Genomic DNA, 21,700 nt, shown 5'->3' with positions numbered 1-21,700 from the left:
AGGATATCATGAGAAATTTTTGGTATAAGAATTTAGTTATCGCAAATTTATAATGTGATTATTTGTGTTAAAACACTCATATAGTATTTTTATGTTTGATTCTCAAGTTTGTTGGTAAGTTGAAGACTTGTTGCTCATCATGATTCTTCTTCGGCATATGTTGGTCATACCTTGGCTAAATGTAGTTGATCAGGCTATATTTATCCAAGATATGACTTCATACCCCGAAGCTGGATCATGGTGTCCAACTTGTCTCAATATTTTTATGTTATTGTTATTGTGATACTGAACTAGTGAGTGCGATTGTACAAATAGTTTCACAAAAATACGAATTTTTATTTTTAAAGTCTTTTTGAAAAGTTACGCCAAAGAAGTTTTTGTCTCGTTGTATTTATAGTTTGTTTATCTTACGTGGTTTGATATACTTAGTTCACTAAAAACAAAGCTCTGATACCAATCTGTCACACCCCCAAACTGGAATGGCCGAAACATTCGGGGGCGGAGGACGTCATGCTCAGTATCATAACCATAGTGAAGAAAGTAAACACAACCATCATAAATATAATTTAAAAGGTTACATCGTCTCAAAAATACATGTTTCCAAAATAAATTACATATGATGTCAAAATAGTTCAAAAGAAATCTGCGCCTTAGCGTTTTGCCTTCAAAAATCTTGTGGTTACCTGTATTACTGAATACCTGAGAATACCAGTTTTTTTGAAAGAGTATCACCATTAAAGCTGGTGAGTTCCTAAGCAAATTATCAATGAAAAATGGATGTTGTTCCTTAAAGTTTGTTTCCAGAAAATCCAATATTTTCTAAAAGATTTACTGTAGTCTTAACTAAAACAAGACTTAGTATAAGTCAATCGTCCTACTTATGTGTGGTTTTATATTTAAATAAAACTCCTTTTTGTGAAATCATTAAATTCACGTGAACTGTGTGTTTTGTTAATTACCCCTTGTGAGTTGTTATAACCATGCTAAGACTCGAAGACCTCATAATCGACATTCTTCAAGCATCGGAATGTTATGACACTTGTCACCCCCGACCTGCTGGTCTAGCTGTTGCAAGCAGCTTAGGTGCGGGTTTGTCAGACCCAATATAGATCTATACACAACTATCACACTCTCCCTACAAGAGATTATCGCTATAACTACAAGACTTTTCTATTGTACTTAAGAATACCCCGAAGGTGAAAGTCTCACAATTTTATTCACTAACATGTTTCACGTAGTTTGTAATGAAATACCCGTTTTGTAAATCGATTGTGTTACTGTTTCTTTTGTTAAACGAAGTGTCCAAACTATACCTATTATAGTTTATCAAGAGTTTATTATGTTTTAAATGAAACTTTGTGATGGGATTAAAACAACCTTTAATCTATGAAGATCGATTAGATCTTGAACAAGTATATGAATATAAAAACAGTAAGAACGCAATAAAAAGAACAAGACAAGATTGAATCATACGAGTCGAATGATTAAAACAAAATCCTCATAAGAGCTCGATTAAGAACATCAACTGTAGAGGATTGGTAGGTTACAAGAACGATTAAAGAAACCTTGAAATTACTATCGTTAAGCTCTCTATCGTTATTCTCTAAATCGTTACCCTAATATGCATGCAAGCATTGACTTATATACAATACATAAAAGGCTCTCGGTTGGACAGGCCCAAACCGGAGTGTACATGGCTAAACTATCGAGCCCAAAAGACGCAACATTAAAATGATCTTCAGCCCAACAATCTCCCCCTTTGCGTCAATTTGGAGCGAGACCTTCACTTTTTACTTGGGCCAGCAGCTGAAGTAGGTACCTTCTTCTTCACGGTGCTAAACAGACACTTGGTGATGGAGAGAATGGTCTGTCTAAACCGAATGTACCAATTGATCATATCATTGAAGTACTTGATGTCATCAGCCGAATTCTCTTTACACCGCTTGATAATCGATAAAACGTGCTCCAAGCAAGCTGTGGTGTAAAGGTGTTTGTCAGCTAAAGCGAAGAGACATTTCTGTCCTTCGGCTCTAGTGAACATAACCGAGTTACGCCTCGGATCAATCTTGCCCATTTTCATTTGGTTGAGATCACTGGCCGATCCCACAGGAGCTATCTTCGGTTTCTTCTTGAAGACTGTGGCAACCTCCTGATCCATTAGGGCAACCTCCATGATGTAGCATGCTAACATCCTCTTGACATGGTCTATGATGGGACCATATTCGGCTTCATCAGTCAAAAGAATATTGTACAGGACAATCCAATCATGAGGATTTAGATTCGGCAGATCCGCCAGGGAGATAAGATGAGCAGTTCTTGCTGATCCTCGAATGAGTTTGAACTTAACGTTTGTGAATCTCCCCACGGCATAAGGCTTCAGCACCCGAACGTTCACAATCTTCTGAGCGCTCCATGTAAGGTATTGAGGGCGAGCGGACTCCAGATAGAAGTCAATGAGCTCCCTGTCAAGCTCATCGTTCGGATGTGGGACTTCAAAAATGTTAGAGAAGGCGTGGAAGATGAACGCCTTTCGAGTCAGCAGCATATCAAACTGCGAATCGACAGTGTTGTTGCAGTCGAATGATATAACCGGCTCGAGCCATAATATGCTTGGAGTTTCTATGGCCTCTTTAATCATACGTTCCCTGGTCCAGGCAGGGAAGAGCGTCTTTCGGCTCTCAAGGAGATCGTGGGCTTCCTTTTGCTTGCGTTCGGCTTCTTCAGCCTCTCGCGCCACACGACTGGCATCATCATCAGCATTGCGACTGTTCTTTCGTTTCAACATGTCGGCAATGGTCTCCCTGTCTTCATCTTCATCTTCATCTTCCTCAGCTATGTTTTTGCCCTTGTTCTTCACACCCGAACCCGAAGCATGATCAGCAGAGGGTGGTTCGGTTGTGTGAGTAGCTTTGGAGAAAGGAGGTGGTTTCGATCCCTTCTTCTCATCTCTCCCTTGTTTCGGAATGGACACGAAACTCGGTAGGCCTTCGATTTTGCTGAGAAGGTCCATGGCCGGAGAGAGCTTTTCAGCGAGGATACGCCTCACCGAATGGTTTAGGATGGGGTCCTGTGCTTCCAGGATGTTGGATAGTGCTGCGTGGACATCCGAAACACACGTTTTGATCACCTCCCTTTCGGATCGAAGAGCTACCAATTGTTGTTCGGAGTTGGAAAGTTGCGTGCTCTTGACCTTTAGGGCAGTTGTTTTACTCGCCAGAACGTCCATCAAAGAGTTCTCAGCTGCAAGATCCTCTTGTAGCTTAGCCAGGCGGGCATCGATGGAGGCACGAAGTGCCGAGTTGTCGTCGCTTATATTTTGGCGAAGTGTAGCGAACGAAGACAGCTCCGTTGAGACGAACTTGGCCAATTGTTGAACAATCGGTTCCAGAGTTGTCTTGGTGGCATCGGCGCTCTCTTGCAAGGACGTCAGCAGGATGGTAGCGTCGGAGAATAGTTTATCGACTTTTTCGGTCGCAGCCTCACACGCTCTGGTGGAGGCATCAATCGCAGTAGTTGCTGAGGCCATCGAATCATGTTGAGCCCTGGAGAAGGCATCAACGATTTTCTGAAGGGCAGCTTCAGAAAGAGAGGACTACTGGTTGGAAGAGGAGGCGAGAAGTAGATCAACCTTCTTGTGAAGCTCTTTGAGATGCTTCTTTGTCACTGGAGCATCGTCCTCCTCATCGCTCTGAACTTGAAACGGACTATAGTAGACCGAATCAAAGTTCATGTGATCACCACCAAGGTAAGGGTTGTCGCCATCGGAGGCATTTTCTGGAGATGGAGGTGGTGGTGAAGCTGGGGGTGTTGTGGTTGGTGTATGTTGAGTTTGAGTGTGGGGTGGGGTAGTTTCGGGTGGTGGTTGAGTTTGGGTTTCGGTTTGTGGTGGTTGAGTTTGGGTTTCGGTTTGTGGTGGTTCGGTTACAAGAGGGGTTTCGGTAACTGGTGGTGTTTCGGTTGATGTGGTGAAAATGGGTGGAGGTATAGGGAAAGAGGTTGGGGGAATAGTGGGGTTTATGGTGGGAATGGAAATAGGAATAGTTGGTGGAGGTGAAGGAACTGGGGATTGATGAAGTTCCATCTCTGGGGTTGGGGACCGAGGTGGTGTGTTGCCTCGTTGAGGAGATTCGTCTCCTTGAGATCCTTCAGAGTCCGAACTTCCACCCTCAGATTCGCTTGAAGAGGAGGGAATAACTAGCTTTCGCTTCTGTTGGGTCTTCCTCCTCTTTGGCTGTGGGGACTGTGCAGCCTTCGGTTGTTTCCTCTTTTTGGGAGAAGGTTCCTTTGGAGCTTTGGACACTTGCTTCCCTTTCTCTACCTTTTTGCCCCTGCCCACCGGTTTGTCGGCATCATGAATCGACCTTAGCATGTCCGGTGTCAGTTCCCTTGGACCAGTTGACCTAAACTCCTTGATCGTTCTGATCAGTCTGCTGTCGGAGGGCACATATGCATACATTGTCTCCGGGATGGAGCCAATGAAGGAAAATTTCGATGCATCTGATACGATGATCTTCTTGGTATGGAACGTACCAATAGAAGACATCGATGCACCATCAGCAGTTGGAACGTTAAACTTGTCCATGGCCCATCTTGTAATCAAGATCCAGAACCGGGCCAACGACACCTCCGAGTGTCGGGATGAGGAAGAGAGGCTCTGAATGAGCTGTTGCCATAGGACAAACCCATAGTCCAGGTTTATCCCGTTGTATACCCCGTACATTATCGATAGGAAGAGACGACTTGCACCGTCAGATCCTGAGCTCCTCTCCGATAAGCCCTTGAAAAGGACTGTAAATAGGCCATTCCACTGTGGCGGTATGCAAGATTTCTTAAACTTGGCGACAGAGGTGAGAACCTCTGTGTATCCCATGTTGTAAAACATGTTAAACAGCATACCAACCGGAATCGTCTCCGGATGAACTCGTGAAGGGTCAACCGCCAACCCTAGCATGGTGCAGAACCTTTGGCGTGAAACGGAGGTCTTATGTTCTGCAAGCTCGAAAAATACCCGGTCGACGGCCTTGTCGTAGTAAGCAGTCGCGTAGACCTGCGATAGGGCCACCATAGGCACAGTTTCAATTCTTGAGAGAGCGGTGGCTATTTGAGAATACTTCAAACACTCGATGACCGGCGACATGTAGGAGTCATACGCCAGTGGGTTGAGATCAATCACCAGACATTGCTGTGGGCGGGTGGGGAGTATCTGAGAAGTAGCATGAACAGAAGAAGATTCAGCCATTGTAGCAAGTTTGGAGAAGAAGATGAACGGGAGAGTGTTTAGGAGTATTTGTGCTTTGGAAATTTTGGAGGCAGCAAAGAGGTAAAAGGTGGTGCAGATGGCTTTTTATAGTGGGTGATAGGAGAGAGAAAAATCGTTTCAAATCTCTTATAGAAATACGAAACGGGTTCTTGAGTGACTTATTGGTGACAGTTGGGGCGTGCGATGATCACGTAGGAGAGAGAGTGTCAGTTTCCTAGGATTACGCCGTCCAACAGGCGTCGTTTCAGAGAGAAAAACGTTTCCATTTCCACACGCGCCTTTTGTGCCAGAGTGATGACCCTTGGATTTCGCACACGCGTCCTTAGGTGTCAGTAAAAGCGCGGCCGTTTCAAATTCACGCGCGCCCCCTTTTTACCGTCGTTTGAATTTTTATCACTTTAACTCCCGCCGAGTCAGCAACCTTTCGTCTTATCCCTTTTTTTTTTTTTAAACGGCATCTTTTTGAATTAAATGCCCACGTGGATTGTTTCTGACCACAACTTCATAATTAACCACCGAGTAATAAGCCAGCCTGTAAATAATTAGTAACGGAATTTTGGAAAATCAAGGATTTTCGTGCAAAGAGTGTAAAGGAAAAAGAAATAAAGCAACTCTTTTAAGGAAATTCGGTGATGTCAATAATGACACGAAACTGATGATCCCGGGCACGAATCTCTTCCTTCAAGGTCAAGAGAGACCTCAAAGTGTTAGTGTGGAATCCCGTTGAATTACGATCAAACATTTGTTAAGAAATGTTGGAAGGCTTCTTTTAATTAGGCTAATAAAGGGTGGCTTCGCTTTGATTCATCAATACTATTCTTGATATAAGAAAGAAAGTGAACAAAGTACTCGTGAGACCGGTGTAGCCTGTTGAACAAGTAGGTAGGAATTTATTTGGTATTGGCTTGGATTAATATAAAATCTCAGATAAAAATTTAAAACTGGATCCCTTGGGAAGAAATGTTATGGTGTGCAACAATTTCATGGGAATCACGCAAAAGAAAATTTGAGATTTCATGAGAGTACATTTGTCAATTCATAGGTGAAAACTTGAGCAAATTAATTGTTCACCGTCAATTCGTTGGTGTTGAATTTTGGGTTTCACTCAGCTCGTAGTGGCACGAAACTAAGATCATAAACACAGATGTTGTGTAACCATAAACCTCAGTGGTAGTTTCTGAGAGTCTCAAGGGTTACGATAATGAAACGAATGTAATGGAGAAGTGTAATGGGGATGGTGTAAGAAGATATAGTACCTCTGCTGCGAAAATAAGGACCAAACAGGAAACTCTTAACTCATGTGAGAAAAGAGTGAGGTAGCTCACGATTAGAATAAATGGGTTAGCCTTTTTGGGAAGACAAGGTTTGTGTATACCAGGTCATGAAGGCTATTATTCAAAATCTTATGAGGCTTGGGACACATACAGCAGCATGCTTCTAGGGACAGTGAAGTAATTTAGCAAATATATCCTCACAAACGAATGAACACACAAAAAAAATTAAATAAAATATTTTTGGAGTTTTTGAAATTTATAATAGAAAAAATAAAGGTAAAAGAGAAGTAATAAAAAAATAATAAAAAATAAGTAAAAAAAATGAGACTTAAAAAAAACTTTGGAAAAGATATGAAAAACCGAACCCGAACGTTCGGTTGGTTTCGGTTCTAGAAAATTTTGAAAAACCGAACCCGAACCTTCGGTAGGTTTCGGTTTAGGAAAATTTTGAAAAACCGAACCCGAACCTTCGGTAGGTTTCGGTTTTGGAAAATTTTGAAAAACTAAGGAATTTAGACATACAAGAGAAAAAAAACTTTTAACACAAAGAAAAACAAAATTGTACAAGAAATATACAACACAGAAAAACTACCTTTGAAGTAATGAGCGAGTCAGACGGTTGAATCGAACCCGAACGTTCGGTTGGTTTCGCTTCTTACATTTGAGGTTGAGAGGTAGTGTGAGGTACTGACTCTGATTCCATCATACCTAGCCCTTGCAATATTTTATTGAATGATGCTTCAGGAAGAGCTTTGGTAAAGACGTCATCCAGTTGATCAGTGGTTCTAACGAAGTGAACTTCGACATTTCCATCTTCCACGTGATCTTTGATGAAGTGATACCTCAGTGCTATATGTTTGGTTTTAGAGTGTTGCACTGGGTTATGACAGATCCTAATTGCACTTTCAGAGTCACAATATAGTGGGATCTTCTTCATATTGAGTCCATAGTCTCGAAGTTGACTTTGGATCCAAATCACTTGTGATGTGCAGGATGCAGCGGCGATGTATTCCGCTTCGGCAGTAGACAACGACACACATGTTTGTTTCTTGGATTGCCAGCTGACCAACTTCCCATCAAGGAATTGACAGCCACCAGTTGTGCTTTTTCGGTCGAGTCCACATCCTCCAAGGTCAACATCAGAATAGGCTTGAACGAAGAAGCCTGAGTTGGATGGATACCATATACCTAAGGAGGTGGTTCGCTTGAGATAGCGAAAGATGTTCTTTACTGCAAGCATGTGAGGTTCGCGTGGGTTTGATTGAAATCGAGCACAATAACACACAGAAAACATAATATCAGGCCTGCTAGCAGTTAGATACATCAGTGAGCCTATCATTTGACGATAGAGCGTGATATCGACAGCCGGTCTGTCTAGAGATGGGGTAAGCTTGGTGCCGAATGCCATTGGGACTTTGACTTTTGAGTCTCCCAGCATGCCAAACTTCGCTAGGAGAGTCTTCGTGTAAGCTTCCTGATTTATAAAGATGCCTTCGGGTCCCTGTCTTATGTTTAAACAAAGGAAAAAGTTAATAGGACTCATTGAGCTCATTTCAAACTTAGTCTCCATCAGCTTTCTGAATTCAGCTGTTAAGCTAAGATTCGTGGAGCCAAAGATGATGTCGTCGACATAAATTTGAACTATCATAAGGTGGTTACCTTCCTTTTTGCGAAAGAAGGTTGGGTCAACCGAACCTTGTTTAAATTTAGACATCTTTAAAAATTTTGTAAGCGTTTCATACCAGGCTCTCGGAGCTTGTTTGAGGCCGTACACAGCTTTATCCAGAATATAGCAATGATTTGGATACTTTTCGTTCACGAACCCAGGAGGTTGCTCCACATACACAGTTTCTTCGAGTTCTCCATTGAGAAATGCACACTTGACGTCCATTTGGAAAACTTCAAAGTTTTTGTGAGCAGCATAAGCCAGAAATATTCTAACTGATTCTAGCCTAGCTACTGGAGCGAAAGTCTCTTCATAGTCAATACCTTCCTCCTGACAGTATCCCTTGACCACCAGACGAGCCTTGTTCCTTATTATATTACCTTCCTTGTGCATTTTGTTCCTAAAAACCCATTTGAGACCAACAACTGAAGCATCTGGAGGAGTTGGAATAAGGCGCCAGACTTTGTTCCTTTCAAATTCGTTCAGTTCGTCTTGCATTGCTTGAACCCAATCAGAGTGATCGAGGGCAGTGTTAACTGTCTTCGGTTCAACTTTTGATACGAATGAGTTAAACATACAAAACTCAACCTTTGAAAATAAGGATGTTTGTTTTGCCTTCAGTTGAGATCGGGTCAGAACCTTTTCAGATACCTCACCAACTACTTGAGAGATAGGATGATCTCTGGTCCATTTGGTAAGAGGTGGGTAATTCGGATCAAAGGTTGGGTCTAGTTCAGCATTGATCATTTCTTCTGGCTCAGATTGGCTATCGTAATCAGGAGTCATATCATCATGCTCCCCCTCAATTGATGAGTCTTGAGAAACATGAGGTTCAGGGGTTTCTTGTGGTGCCGGGCTTTCAGGCGTTGAAGCACCTTCGTTTGGAGAGGCATCTTCGGTTGGTGAGGCACCTTCGGTTGGTGAAGGACCTTCGGTTGAAGTTGTAGAGCTTGGCTCCCCATGGACTTGTGAGCTTGGCTCCCCCTCGACATGAGAACTTGGCTCCCCCTCGACTGAAGCATTGTTGGATGGAGATTCATGAGTGGGCGATTCTCCTTCATGCATTTTTCTTGCAGCATCTTCGACAATCTGCTTCATATGATCAACTTTGTTGTCAGCTGCACCTGCTTCTGAGAGAGAAGCGTTTTCCGGTTCGTCAAAGAGTTCCAGAAATTTCTCGTATAAATTGGCGATCGAGACTGTGACTTGGCCAGTTTGAGGAAAGATTTCCCCGGTAGTGTCTTCTTTGGCTTGTAGCTTCTTGACATAGCCATCGTCAAAGGTCACGTAGTATGTCTCTTCAATTCTTCTCGAACGCTTGTTTAATACCATGTATGCCTTGGATGTGAGCGAGTAACCCAGAAAAATTCCCTTGTCGGATTTGACATCAAACTTGTTGCGGTGTTCTTTAGAGTTAAAGATGAAACACCTTGAGCCAAACACGTGGAAAAATTTCACATTGGGCTTTCTGTTGTTTATTATCTCATATGGTGTGAGCATGAAGCGCTTGTTGAGATAGGACCTGTTCTGTGTAAAACAAGCAGCAGAAATAGCGTCAGCCCAAAAATAAAGAGGTAAGGAGGCGAAACTTAGCATAGTTCGGGCAGCTTCACACAAAGATCGGTTTCGTCTTTTGACTATTTCGTTCTGTTGTGGTGTGTAGGGAGCTGACAAATTGTGACTAATTCCCTTTTCTGCAAGAAACTCTTCAAACTCCCTGTTCTAGAATTCAAGACCATTATCGCTCCTGATATTGCAAACGACTTTCTTGAGCTGGACTTCAATTTGCTTGATAAACACTTTCAGCTTTTGAGTCGCTTCAGATTTGAGCTTCAGAAAGAACACCCATGTAAATCGTGAAAAGTCATCAACAATAACAAGAATATACTTGCTACCACCGATGCTTTCGACAGATGAAGGACCACACAAATCGATATGAAGTAATTCGAGTGGTTCAACAACTTTTGTGTTGATTACAGATGGGTGACTTTGACGACTCTGCTTCCCCATTTCGCATGCAGCACACAAATGTTCTCTGTCGAACTTGAGCAATGGAAGACCCCTAACATGACCTCCAGTGACAAGTCGGCTGATATCTTTGAAATTGAGATGAGAGAGTCTTCGGTGCCACAACCAGCTTTCGTCAGATTGAGCTTTTGATAACAGGCATATGGTTGGGTTTCCTTTGATGGGTTTCATGTTTAGAGGAAACATTTCACCCTTTCGCTCTGACTTTAGAATCACTTTCTTTGTCTTTTTCTCTATGATTTCAGAACCTTCATCATCGAATGAGACTTTGAGACCTGTACCTCCAACAAGCTGAGATACACTGATGAGGTTGTGTTGGAGTCCTTCCACATAAGCCACCTTCCTTATTGTGAAGTCTCCATTTGTTATCATTCCGTATCCCTTTATGGTGCCGAAAGAGTTATTTCCAAACTTGACGTTGCCACCATTTGCAAGAGATCTGTATTCCCTGAGCTCCTCTTTCCTCCCAGTCATGTGACGCGAGCAGCCACTATCGATGTACCATTCTTCGTCAAACTGCTCGTCACTTATAACCTGCAAAAATTAAGCAGATTTAGGAACCCAAAGTTTCTTGGGTCCATGTGAGCTTTTTATGGGAACGGGAATAGTAAGAGAGATGTCAACTAGATATGTTCGTTTTATTAAATTTGTTTCATCTTTCTTTTTAATGGTAAAGACTTTTATTTTGTTAGGATTGGGTGTGTTCGTTTTGGACTCTGGTTTGGATTCATTGACCTTCTGCTTTCCCTTTTGTTCAGCTGATGAATGAGATTTTTGAGAACAAGCGGAATTAGCTTTAGAGCAAGATGGAGATGAATCGGTGGAAGTAGAAGAATTAGAAGAACGAGAAGAATTAGAATGAGAGGGTTTGGATTGAGAGGACTTCCTGGCTGGTGACTCTAGGTGACCCTTTTGCTTTTGATCATTGGAGGGACTGACCTTAGAGTCTTGTTCTCTTTTGACTTCAGAACCCAACCTCTGCGTTCGGTTGGAGTTGTTCTTGGAACCGAACCTTTGGTTTCGGTTGAAGTCTTTTTCAGAACCGAACTTTTGCCTTCGGTTGGTATTTTCTTGTGAACCGAACCTTGGCTTTCGGTTGTTGGAACATTCAGGCTTTCTTACAGGATTGTTTTCATACTTCAGATTCTTGTCTTGGTGTGAGTAGTATGCATTCTGGGAGTGCCAGAATTGTTTCCTTTCAGAAAGGTTCTTCCTGTATCTTTGGTTCCTTTCAATCTTTTTATCCCTCATCTGCTTAGGTTGATGATGAACATTAGCTTTCATTTTCAGTTTCTCCTTGGCTGGTTCCTTTTGAACTGAAGAAGTTTTGCTTTGAGCCGAGGAAGCAGAGGGAATGTCTGAAGAAGTTCCACTTTGAGCTGAGGGAGTGGAGGGAATGTCTTCTTTTGCTGATCTTCCATCCTCCTGAGGAATATCTTTCGTACCACTGGTGCTTGGCTCACTGAAATTATTAGGCTTATTCAAGGGTTCAGGTATGTATCTCCCTTTTCTTATCCAGGAGGTTCTTTCAGATAGGCCAACGGTTTCATTTCCATTATCTATTGGAGCTTCCCAGAAGTACTCATCACAGCCATCAGCATTGTCTTCGTTTACAATATCTGTGAGCTCAGCTGTTTGATGTTCGGTTACTCCAGTCACCTTGTATACTTGATTCAGAGTGGTCCTGACCTTTTGATACACAACCGCTTTCTCTACTAGTTTCGGGGACTTTTGTTGGGACAATCGAGCGAACTCCACAGAATTTTCAGAAATTAGATTTTTGTGGTTTTCAGTTTCGCTTTTAACAAATTCTGAGCAGTCAACCGTGTCCTCTACAGAAATTTCACTCATGTTTTCGTCCTCGTTAAGCTCAAATGAATTTTCAACATCGATTTTGTTTTCTGGGCTTATGTTGGCGTTTAAAGAGTCAAATTTTTGCATGGTTTCGGTTCTCAGTTTAAGTCTGTCATTTTCGTCCAAAAGATTTTTGAGCATGTCCTTGTGGTCTTTGGATTTAATGAAGGACTCAATTTTGTCCAGTCCATACATGTAGGTGGGATTGACATCATCAGACGATATCACACTCTCACAATTGTAGGCTTCGGCATCGATTTCATCCTCCTTAAACTCTAGGAAGGGCAAAATCATGCGATGGATCTTTTGGCCTATTTCACAATCTAAGTGAAGCTGAGTAATATTGGAATATAAACGTTTAGCAATTAAACAAAAAATATTTCGTTGTTTTAACAATTTTAAATTGTCTCTCTGCAAATAAATGTTTTCGTCTTTAACTTTAACTAATTCCGACTCTTTTAACTCAATCCACATTCGCCGCTCCTCACTCTTCGACGCCACCCTGCTTAATTGATCAGTCAGGTTAGAATTGGTGACACGAGTTTGAGTTAAGCTACTATCTAAATGAAAAATTCTTGTATTAACATTTTTTAGTTCTTTCTCATATGAGGATGGTGGTACTTTAGATGAAATAAAAACGGATTGTACCTTCTTTATCAGTTCATCGAGCTCATTGAACTGCTGGCTGAGTGGTTTGGCCGTAAAGCACATATCCTCTTGTACCTTCGGTCCATCGCTTCCTCCATCGGTGTTGAATTCCCTCATTTGAGATACGTCAGTCACCATGACGCATTTTCCTCCACTGCTTTCCTCCTTAGCCACATACGCCTTTCCATGGGTAGGCTTCCTCACTTCTTCATCTTCTGAGTCGGTAGACCAAACTTCTGTGCTGCCGAACTCATCGTCATTAACCAAACCCTGCACAATAAGAGCATTAATAGAAGGGTTAGCGGTAGACTTCTTCTTTCTCAACTCATCCAGTCTCTTCTGCAGCACGGCTTCCTCATCATTTCCATCGTCCTTTTCAGCCATCTTCTTAAGAACACAGTCCTTAGCATAGTGGTTCTTGCCACCACAGTAGAAACAGCTTACTCCGGAATCGCCATCTGCCTTCGGTTCCTTCTTGGGCTCCTCAGCCTTCGGTTCATTATTCATCTTTTCAGAACTGTAACTCCCCTGCCAGTTTCGGTTTTTGTTGCTGGGGAATCTCTTCTTTATGAACCTCTTGGGATTGGACACCATCATGGCATAATCCTCAGATGTGAGGTCATATTCTTCCAAGTTGAGGTCTTCATCCTCCATCACAGCTTTACTTTTAGATAGGAGAGCCAACGAACCAAGACTCGAAACGACGTTCTTTTCTTGCAGCACAATCTTCTCCTGGGACTTGAGAATACCCACCAGTTTCACCAAAGAGTATGATTTAAACTGCTCATGGGCTTTGACTGTGGAAACCACTGCTCTCCATTCAGATCTCAGTCCGTTCAAGAAAGTAACCTTCTGTTCGATGAGCTTCCTTTCAATGTCGTGTTTGATCATCTTGCTGAGAAGATGATTGAAGCGATCAAACGTCTGGGTCACCGTTTCTTCGGCCCCTTGCCTGAATTCTCCAAACTCAGATAGAAGCAAGGTTTGGATAGAATGTTCAAGATCTTCGTCTGTGGAATACAGTTCGCGAAGTCTATCCCATACTTCCTTCGCCGTAGTACATGAGCTGACCAGTCTGAATGTGTCGGACTGGAGGGCGAATCTGATCAACCTTAACGCCTTAATATTGCATTGGAATTTGTCTTTTTCATCTTGTGCAATATCCTTCACGTCCTTAAGCAGATCGTTGTACTCCTTTTGTGTCTTAATGATTCTGGATGTTGCAGAATGAGAAAACGGTCCATTGATGATGGCTTCCCATATGAGGTAACCATTATCCTCCGATCCAATCACGTAGTCTTCAAAATGATGCACCCATACTTCATAGTCATGGGTGTATAAGATTGGAATCTTTGTCGTCGAACCGATGCTGTTGGAAATATTAATAGGGTTTGATTGCGTCGCGTCCATTAAGATCGTAAAAACCTGTTCAAAGATCAGACTTGTAATAAAGCAGATTAGGGCAAAACAATAAATATTAAGATACGTCAATTAAGATGACGGCTCAATAAATATCGATGATTGCAGAAAACCCTAATGGAAATCTTTTTCATAAAAAAGATGTGTATCGATTACACAGCCTCCTGCTCTGATACCAATTGATGGGATTAAAACAACCTTTAATCTATGAAGATCGATTAGATCTTGAACAAGTATATGAATATAAAAACAGTAAGAACGCAATAAAAAGAACAAGACAAGATTGAATCAAACGAGTCGAATGATTAAAACAAAATCCTCAGAAGAGCTCGATTAAGAACATCAACTGTAGAGGATTGGTAGGTTACAAGAACGATTAAAGAAACCTTGAAATTACTATCGTTAAGCTCTCTATCGTTATTCTCTAAATCGTTACCCTAATATGCATGCAAGCATTGACTTATATACAATACATAAAAGGCTCTCGGTTGGACAGGCCCAAACCGGAGTGTACATGGCTAAACTATCGAGCCCAAAAGACGCAACATTAAAATGATCTTCAGCCCAACACTTTGTTATGCATGGCTTTGTATTTCAATAAAATGACATTGAAAATACTAAGTATAAAACTTACACACCTTGCTCAGCATGTTACAAGGTGTGAATAACTCTTAAACTTGTTTTGACAGTTTTACCCTTAACTATCACTGTTTTAGAATATTTATAGAAAAATCATCGTAATTCAAATACTAAATCCGTAAACTCGGAGAGTTTTGAAAATTAGTCTACTGTGTTCATAAATTTTCCTACAATTTTTGGTGGAATCAAACAAGCATGAAAATGTTCATCTTCACAACCTGGTCCGATTTTGTTGTTGCAGTGATAGACAGTTTCGTAAAAATAACCATAAATTGTAGAAAAATCGTATGGATATGTGCAAGTATTCTATTTAAAGGTATAAACCTGATCTATTTTCATATTAAACAGTTTTGAAAAATATTAAGTATAAGTTGGGTAAAACAGTTCGTGAACATGTCATAATTTTTCTAATGTAAGCTGTCAAGTTAAGTTTCAAGTATGTTTTGGTGTTTTAACTTGTATTCCTCCCCTGAAAACTAAAGAAAACTTGAAAATGTAGGGGTATGAACTCACCTTGAGTGATTCTTTGAAGTGTGGAAAAGATGAGGAGTATCAAGTCAAGAACACTTGATGAACACGTGAAAGTTTGGATGATCCTAAGAACAATTTTGGTGTTAAAATGTGTGTAGATGATTCAAGGATGTTATGAAAACATGGAATAACAATTGAGTGTAGATTAAATACTTACCAAAAAGTGAAGTAATAGCTCAAGAACGCTTCCAAAAGGTGGCTAGAAGTAGAGAGAAAGTAAGCTTCCTTGTGGGGTAAGAAAAGTGTAAAAGTGTTGAAATGATCAAAGTAAATCAAGAGATCTTTCACTGATTTCTTTATATAGATGTGGCTGGAGCAAGTTGCAAAGATGAAAGGATTCTTGCCTTGGTTTGTGTGATTTGGATAGGGTTGGGTTAATGAGAAAGTGACACATGGAGGCAAGTGGGAACACCTTACCCACTTGTGGGGTAAAATATCCTTAGATATTTCTATAAATGGAATAATGATTTTTAATTAATAAATCCTTCGGAAATAAATAAAATATGAGTTTTGGGGGTTTAAAATGGTAAAAATCCCCGTAAGAAAACATCAAAAACGGGCTTAGGAGGTGAAAGTAGTCGAAAACCTGGAATTAGGAGCGAAGCTGCGAAGGTTCGGTTCTTTGGTGTTGAGGATCGAGAGTAAGAAGAAGGAGGGACCAAAGGTAGGAGGAGGAATCAAAGGTGGAGGCTCGGGCCCAAAGGTGCGAAAGGAGCGAAATGGAGAGAAGGCGAAGGAAGAAGGGAAGCGAGGGTGAAGCTTGGTTCATTTCGGTTCGCATGGGTTCGGTCCTTCAGGTTTCGGTTTCGGTCCTGTCTGCAGTTCGGTTCTAATGGGGCTTCGGTCCTAATAGGAGCTTCGGTCCTAATACAAGGTTTCAGTTCCTAAGAGGCTTCGGCTCTATTTAGCTATTTTTCCATTTAACTTTCCGTTTGGCATGATTTTTGGCCAAGTTAAGGGTCGGGATGACCCAGATGACTATAAAAAGTTGAGAGAGATTTTGAGAGAGATTTCGGAGAGATTTAATTTTAGTCATTATTATTGTATCACCTCGTAATGCAAGGTTCGTGAACCTCGTTATGCTTCGTTTATGATTGTTTTAAGTCCCCGAAAGGGTCCTTAGTCGTGTTTTGATGCTTTTAACTCCCTTCTTAGGGTTTCACATTGATAAACACATAAAATATCCGTGAAACTTGAATTCTTGATATACTAATGTACATTTTCATAGAGTAACTTTTAATGATACAAGTATTAGATAAGTTTGACCGGTTTGAATTGTTGACTTGATTTTGACTTGTTGACTTTGACTTTGACTTGTTAACTTTGACTTTGACTTGAATTTAACGGTTGTCACACGTATTCCCAAAAACATTAACTTAATCTTTAATTCGTTAATTCAGACTAAAGTTCATTACAACATCCGCATCTCTCTTCTCCCAAACGTCCTAATGGATAAAGTTTAAGACTTTATCCATTTGCATGCATACCAAAGGCACACAATCATAATCTAAGTCCAAAAGTCACCCAACGCTCCATAATTAATGTATGGATGAACGCAAGTGAACAAGCTCTCATTTTTATAATTTATCAAGCCTAAAAATGTCTACAAATGACAATCTAAAGCTCATACTTATATACACAATGGTTATTGGGACAAAAAGAATGAAAACCAAAATGAAGCTAGATCTAGCATAGAAACACATTAAGATAAGAACTTTATACATCCTGGAGATGGATGAGGGAATGGAACTTTTGAATCTAAGGCCGATTTGAGCTTCTAAGTAACTCCACCACCTTATTCTTTCTTTAATAGCACACAAAGACACTCTTAAGCTCACAAATACACCAAAATGGAACTAGAGTTTCAAAGGGGATGTTTGGGGGAATGGTGTCTGAGAATGGAAGGGCCTCAAGAGAGTTAGAGCTCTTAAATAGAGCTCAAGTCCCTGAAGTTAGGGTTCGGGCTCTAGGAAAGTATGTGTGTTGCATACTAAGATTTATGCCCAATGTAGATCATTTAAACCCCGCTCCATGATTCTCCCTCTACGTAGTGCATAGAAGGCTATCTATGACCTTCGTAGATCAAAGTCCAATCTCAAGAGATAAAGAAGGGATTTTACCCACAAGGACCAGGTGTTACAATTATGTAACACCCGAGTTCCAGATTGGGTAAGATTATTTTTATCAAGGACCAAAGATGAAGTTTTGAGGAAACTTTATGCCACGAGTTGTGCAAGGATGCTCATATGGCAATGATTAGAAATGTTGTGTGTTTCATTTGGTCCCTTACGACGTGGCCAAGGGTTGCCACAGTGTGGCAACTATTCTGACCCAAACCCATGATTCTTTTGTGGGTTGCTTTATATTTAAACCCCTATTAGTCATTTATAGGGTTCATCACCAGCCTCCAACACCCTTTTACCTCAAAGGAAACCTAGCCCTAATTCCCTTGGTGATTTGTGGTCTTTTTTGGAGAATTTTCTGGCTTGGAGAAGAGGAGAAGAAGGTGCTCTAGTAATAAATGTTGCAAGGAAGCAACATCATCAACATCTCACATTGTCTCCAAACCTTGGTAAGTGTCAAAGGCTCAAACTTTATCGCTTCAAGTGGTTAGATCTAAGATATTGTCCCTTGTTCTTCATCTTTAAGAAAGTTTGAAAGGAAGGAACACATAAAGCTTGCAAGTTTAATAATCTCCTGAGTCCCATGGGCAACATTCATTATAGAGTTATAATTTGGTTGTGGTTCTTGACCTAGAATGAGTTTTTGGGAATTTTTAGCTCATTTTGACCTAAAATGGATTCTAGAAAAGTTTTGTACATGCATATCTATAACGCTTCCACCTTTCTGAAAAAAATCATATTAAAAACCCTTCTGGAGTGGTTGAGTTAAGGACTTTTTAAGATTAAGGGCATAATGATTAAGATATTGTGGTATTTGGCTTTATTCGGACCTAGGGTTGGATATCTTAAAGTTGGAAAATTTATCTATTTAGACCATAGAAATTACCAGATTTGTGCTTTAGAGTTCTTGGAATCAAAGAAAACTTCTTAACCAATTAAGTTGTTGGAAACCTAATGCCCATGACATGGCCTTAGGTTGCCATGGTGTGGCGACTGGCTAATGCCCGACTATTCAATTTTATTAAGGCCACAACATGGTCATGAAGAAAACAGCTTAACCCATTAAGCTATTAGAAACCCAACACCCACAACATGGCATTAGGTTGCGATGGGGTGAAGACTAAGAAATGCCCGTATGTTCGATTTTATGAGGGTCGCGACATGGTCGTTGATGGCTACACCGTGGCGGTTGACTTTTGACAAGATGGTTGCACTTAGTTTCTAGACTAAGGTTAAACCTTATATGTTGTGATAGGAGTGTTGTTCCGGCGATTGCAAGGCCTTGAGCTATGGTTTAGCGGATTTGTGTTTCAGGTGAGTCTCTTTACTATACCCATGGGTCGAAGAAACCAACATCAGCCCACTAGAATGTGTTACGTATGATGCTCGATGTATTTCTGACTCTTGTATTGTATGTTGGGTTGGGCCCATTATCATGCATGTAGGGCTTGACCTATTTGAATGAATAGGCTAGGCTCATTGTATGTAGGACTAGGCCCATTTTCTGTTGGACTAGGCTAATTATATATTGGGGTGGGCCCATGGACTAGGAAGGGCTAGGCCCATTATTATGGGATGAGCCAAATGTGCAAGCTAGTCCCGATGCTATGGATGGTATGTGGTATTTTGGGGAACTCTCTAAGAGTTGTGCTTACGTTTCATTTTTATGGTTTAGGTTACTTCCACTATGAAAGGTAAAGGCCTGACGTGACGGCATAACATCCCCTAGTGTTTTCCGCATTGACTATTTATGAATTTTACTCTAATGTCTAAATGAGATAATCACTTTGATTGGTTTTGGAACAACTCATGTAACATCCATAAATTTTACACCAAAACTTTTTCAACCATAAATGAAAGTCAAATAGCAATGTTTACAAAAACGTTTTCGAATCAATATCCATCAGAGTGTCCCAAAATCATAACATAAGGATGAGGAGCGGTACGGTCACGCCTTCGCCTTCCCATGATCTCCTAAAGTACCTGAAACAATAAACTGAAAACTGTAAGCCCGAGGGCTTAGTGAGCTACCACCAAAACACCAATACCACACTGACAATACCATATCATTAACAATGTATCAATCAATAAACATACATATTGGCCATCGGCATGAATGGACCACCATACTGGGCCTACAGTCTATCTGAATCTATCCCGAGCCTTCGGCATGACTGGTCCGCCTCGTGGGTCTGCAGTCTCCCCGGACCGCTCATAGGGTATGTTGGCCTTCAGCACAAAGCAAAACCGCTTCAACCCACCCAGCAAGCAAATAACCATGTGCGCATAAGTATCACATACTAGCATATACAACATCAAACATATCTATCACACTGATCATCAATCATAGAATTCTCTCGTAACTAACATACCGACCTAGCAGGTCACTAACATACTAATCCTCACGGATCATAAGAGCATAACATACTGTCTGGCCTGATTCCGATCTAACAGATCATAACCACATATAGCATACCATAACATCAACAACTAAAGGGTCGGCCTTGGTGTCGTCAACCCTATCGATATAGTGAGGATAACTCACCTTGCAAATGTCGACTCGGAAGATACACTCCAACTCTTGGATCACCCGATATCGGCTCCACCACCTATGATCACAATATACTCATAAGTCCTTAACCTTATAAGGTACCCCATAACCCACTAGTCAACCCCTGATCAAGGTCAAAGTCCTTAGTGAAGGTCCGTTGTCCATGCTGACTTCGACTCGCCGAGTACCCTCGGCTACTCGTCGAGTTCCCTGAAGTACATTCCAACTCGCCGAGTCATCGGAGTGACTCGTCGAGTTCCTTCGATTATCAATCAAACTTTAAGGCCACCAGTCAAGTTCCCTCCTTGCAACTCGATAGATACACACTCATACATATCAAAGAGAAAACTCATCCAACTCGCCGAGTTGTTCTTCAACTCATCGAGTCTTATGACGATCTTCATCGGACTCGCCGAGTTGTTCATCCAACACGTCGAGTTCACGGTCAATCTTCATGTGACTCGCCGAGTCCATTCGGTCCTCTTTCCATATAAACTTGTTTTGAGCCATGCAGCGACTCCAAATCACAGATCCAAGCTTCTAGGGCATGCTTATCACGTAAAGTTGCAAACTTTACGTGCATGCATGGCCTTAAATGCTCCAAATGCCAAATCTAAGTTCTTAATTGGGCTTCATGGCCAAGACGGACCTCAATCACAACCAAAACTATGACTTTATGCTTCTAGAATCCAAGGGGGGTCCAGATCTAAAGTTACAACTTCAGATCTAGCCCATAGCTCATCATACCAACTTGAAAATCCATAAAAACCCCTAGACACTCAACAAAAAGGAAAAAAGGAAGTAAGGATGGCACTTTGATACCTCCAAAGGATGCTAGCTTAGGTAAATCCTGCTTCCCACGCCTTCCTTGCTTCAATTCCTCTACACTCTTAGCTTTCTTCCTCCAAGATTCTCTTTCCAAACTTCAAACACCACACCAAGGCACCCGCACATGTATAAAGACTCTCAGGACTCTCTAGAACTGTAAAGAGGCCCAAGGTAGGCTAAGGTCCCTTTAAATAGGGGTGAAAACCTCAGAATTTAGGGTTTCATCTGCCAGCTGCTACTCGCCGAGTCCCAATTTGGACTCGTCGAGTAGGTCACTTAACACGCGATCCCATCCCGCTGCTACTCGACGAGTAGGTCAACCAACTCGTCGAGTAGAGCTTGACCCAAGAAATCTTATTTAAGCAATACCTGATAATCGGGGCATTACAACTCTCCCCCACTTGAACTAGACTTCGCCCTCGAAGTCCGCTGAAATAAACAATGTCAGGTAATGCTCGCGCATCTCCGCCTCCGGCTCCCATGTCCACTCGGATCCCCTCCGATGTTCCCACTGTACCTTTACCAAAGGTATTTCCTTCTTCCGTAGAATCTTCTTCTTCCTTTCCAAGATAGCCAAAGGCCTCTCCACATAGTTCAGGCGCTCATCGACTTGAATGTCATCCAACGACACCACTACCTCCTGGTCCATAATGCATTTTCGCAATTGCGAAACATGAAACGTGTTGTGGATCCAGCTGAGCTCTACCGGAAGCTCTAGCCTATAAGCCACCCTGCCAACCCTGGCAACAATCCTGAACCGGCCAATATAACAGGGACCCAATTTTCCCCTCTTCCTGAAGCGGAACACACCCTTCCAGGGTGAGACCTTCAGGAGAACCATGTCACCCACTTGAAATTCCAGCTCAGATCGGCTTGGCG

The sequence above is a fragment of the Lactuca sativa genome, chromosome 4 (assembly GCF_002870075.4).
Source record: "Lactuca sativa cultivar Salinas chromosome 4, Lsat_Salinas_v11, whole genome shotgun sequence".
Lineage (NCBI taxonomy): Eukaryota > Viridiplantae > Streptophyta > Magnoliopsida > Asterales > Asteraceae > Lactuca > Lactuca sativa.
This window is presented reverse-complemented; position numbering follows the sequence as displayed.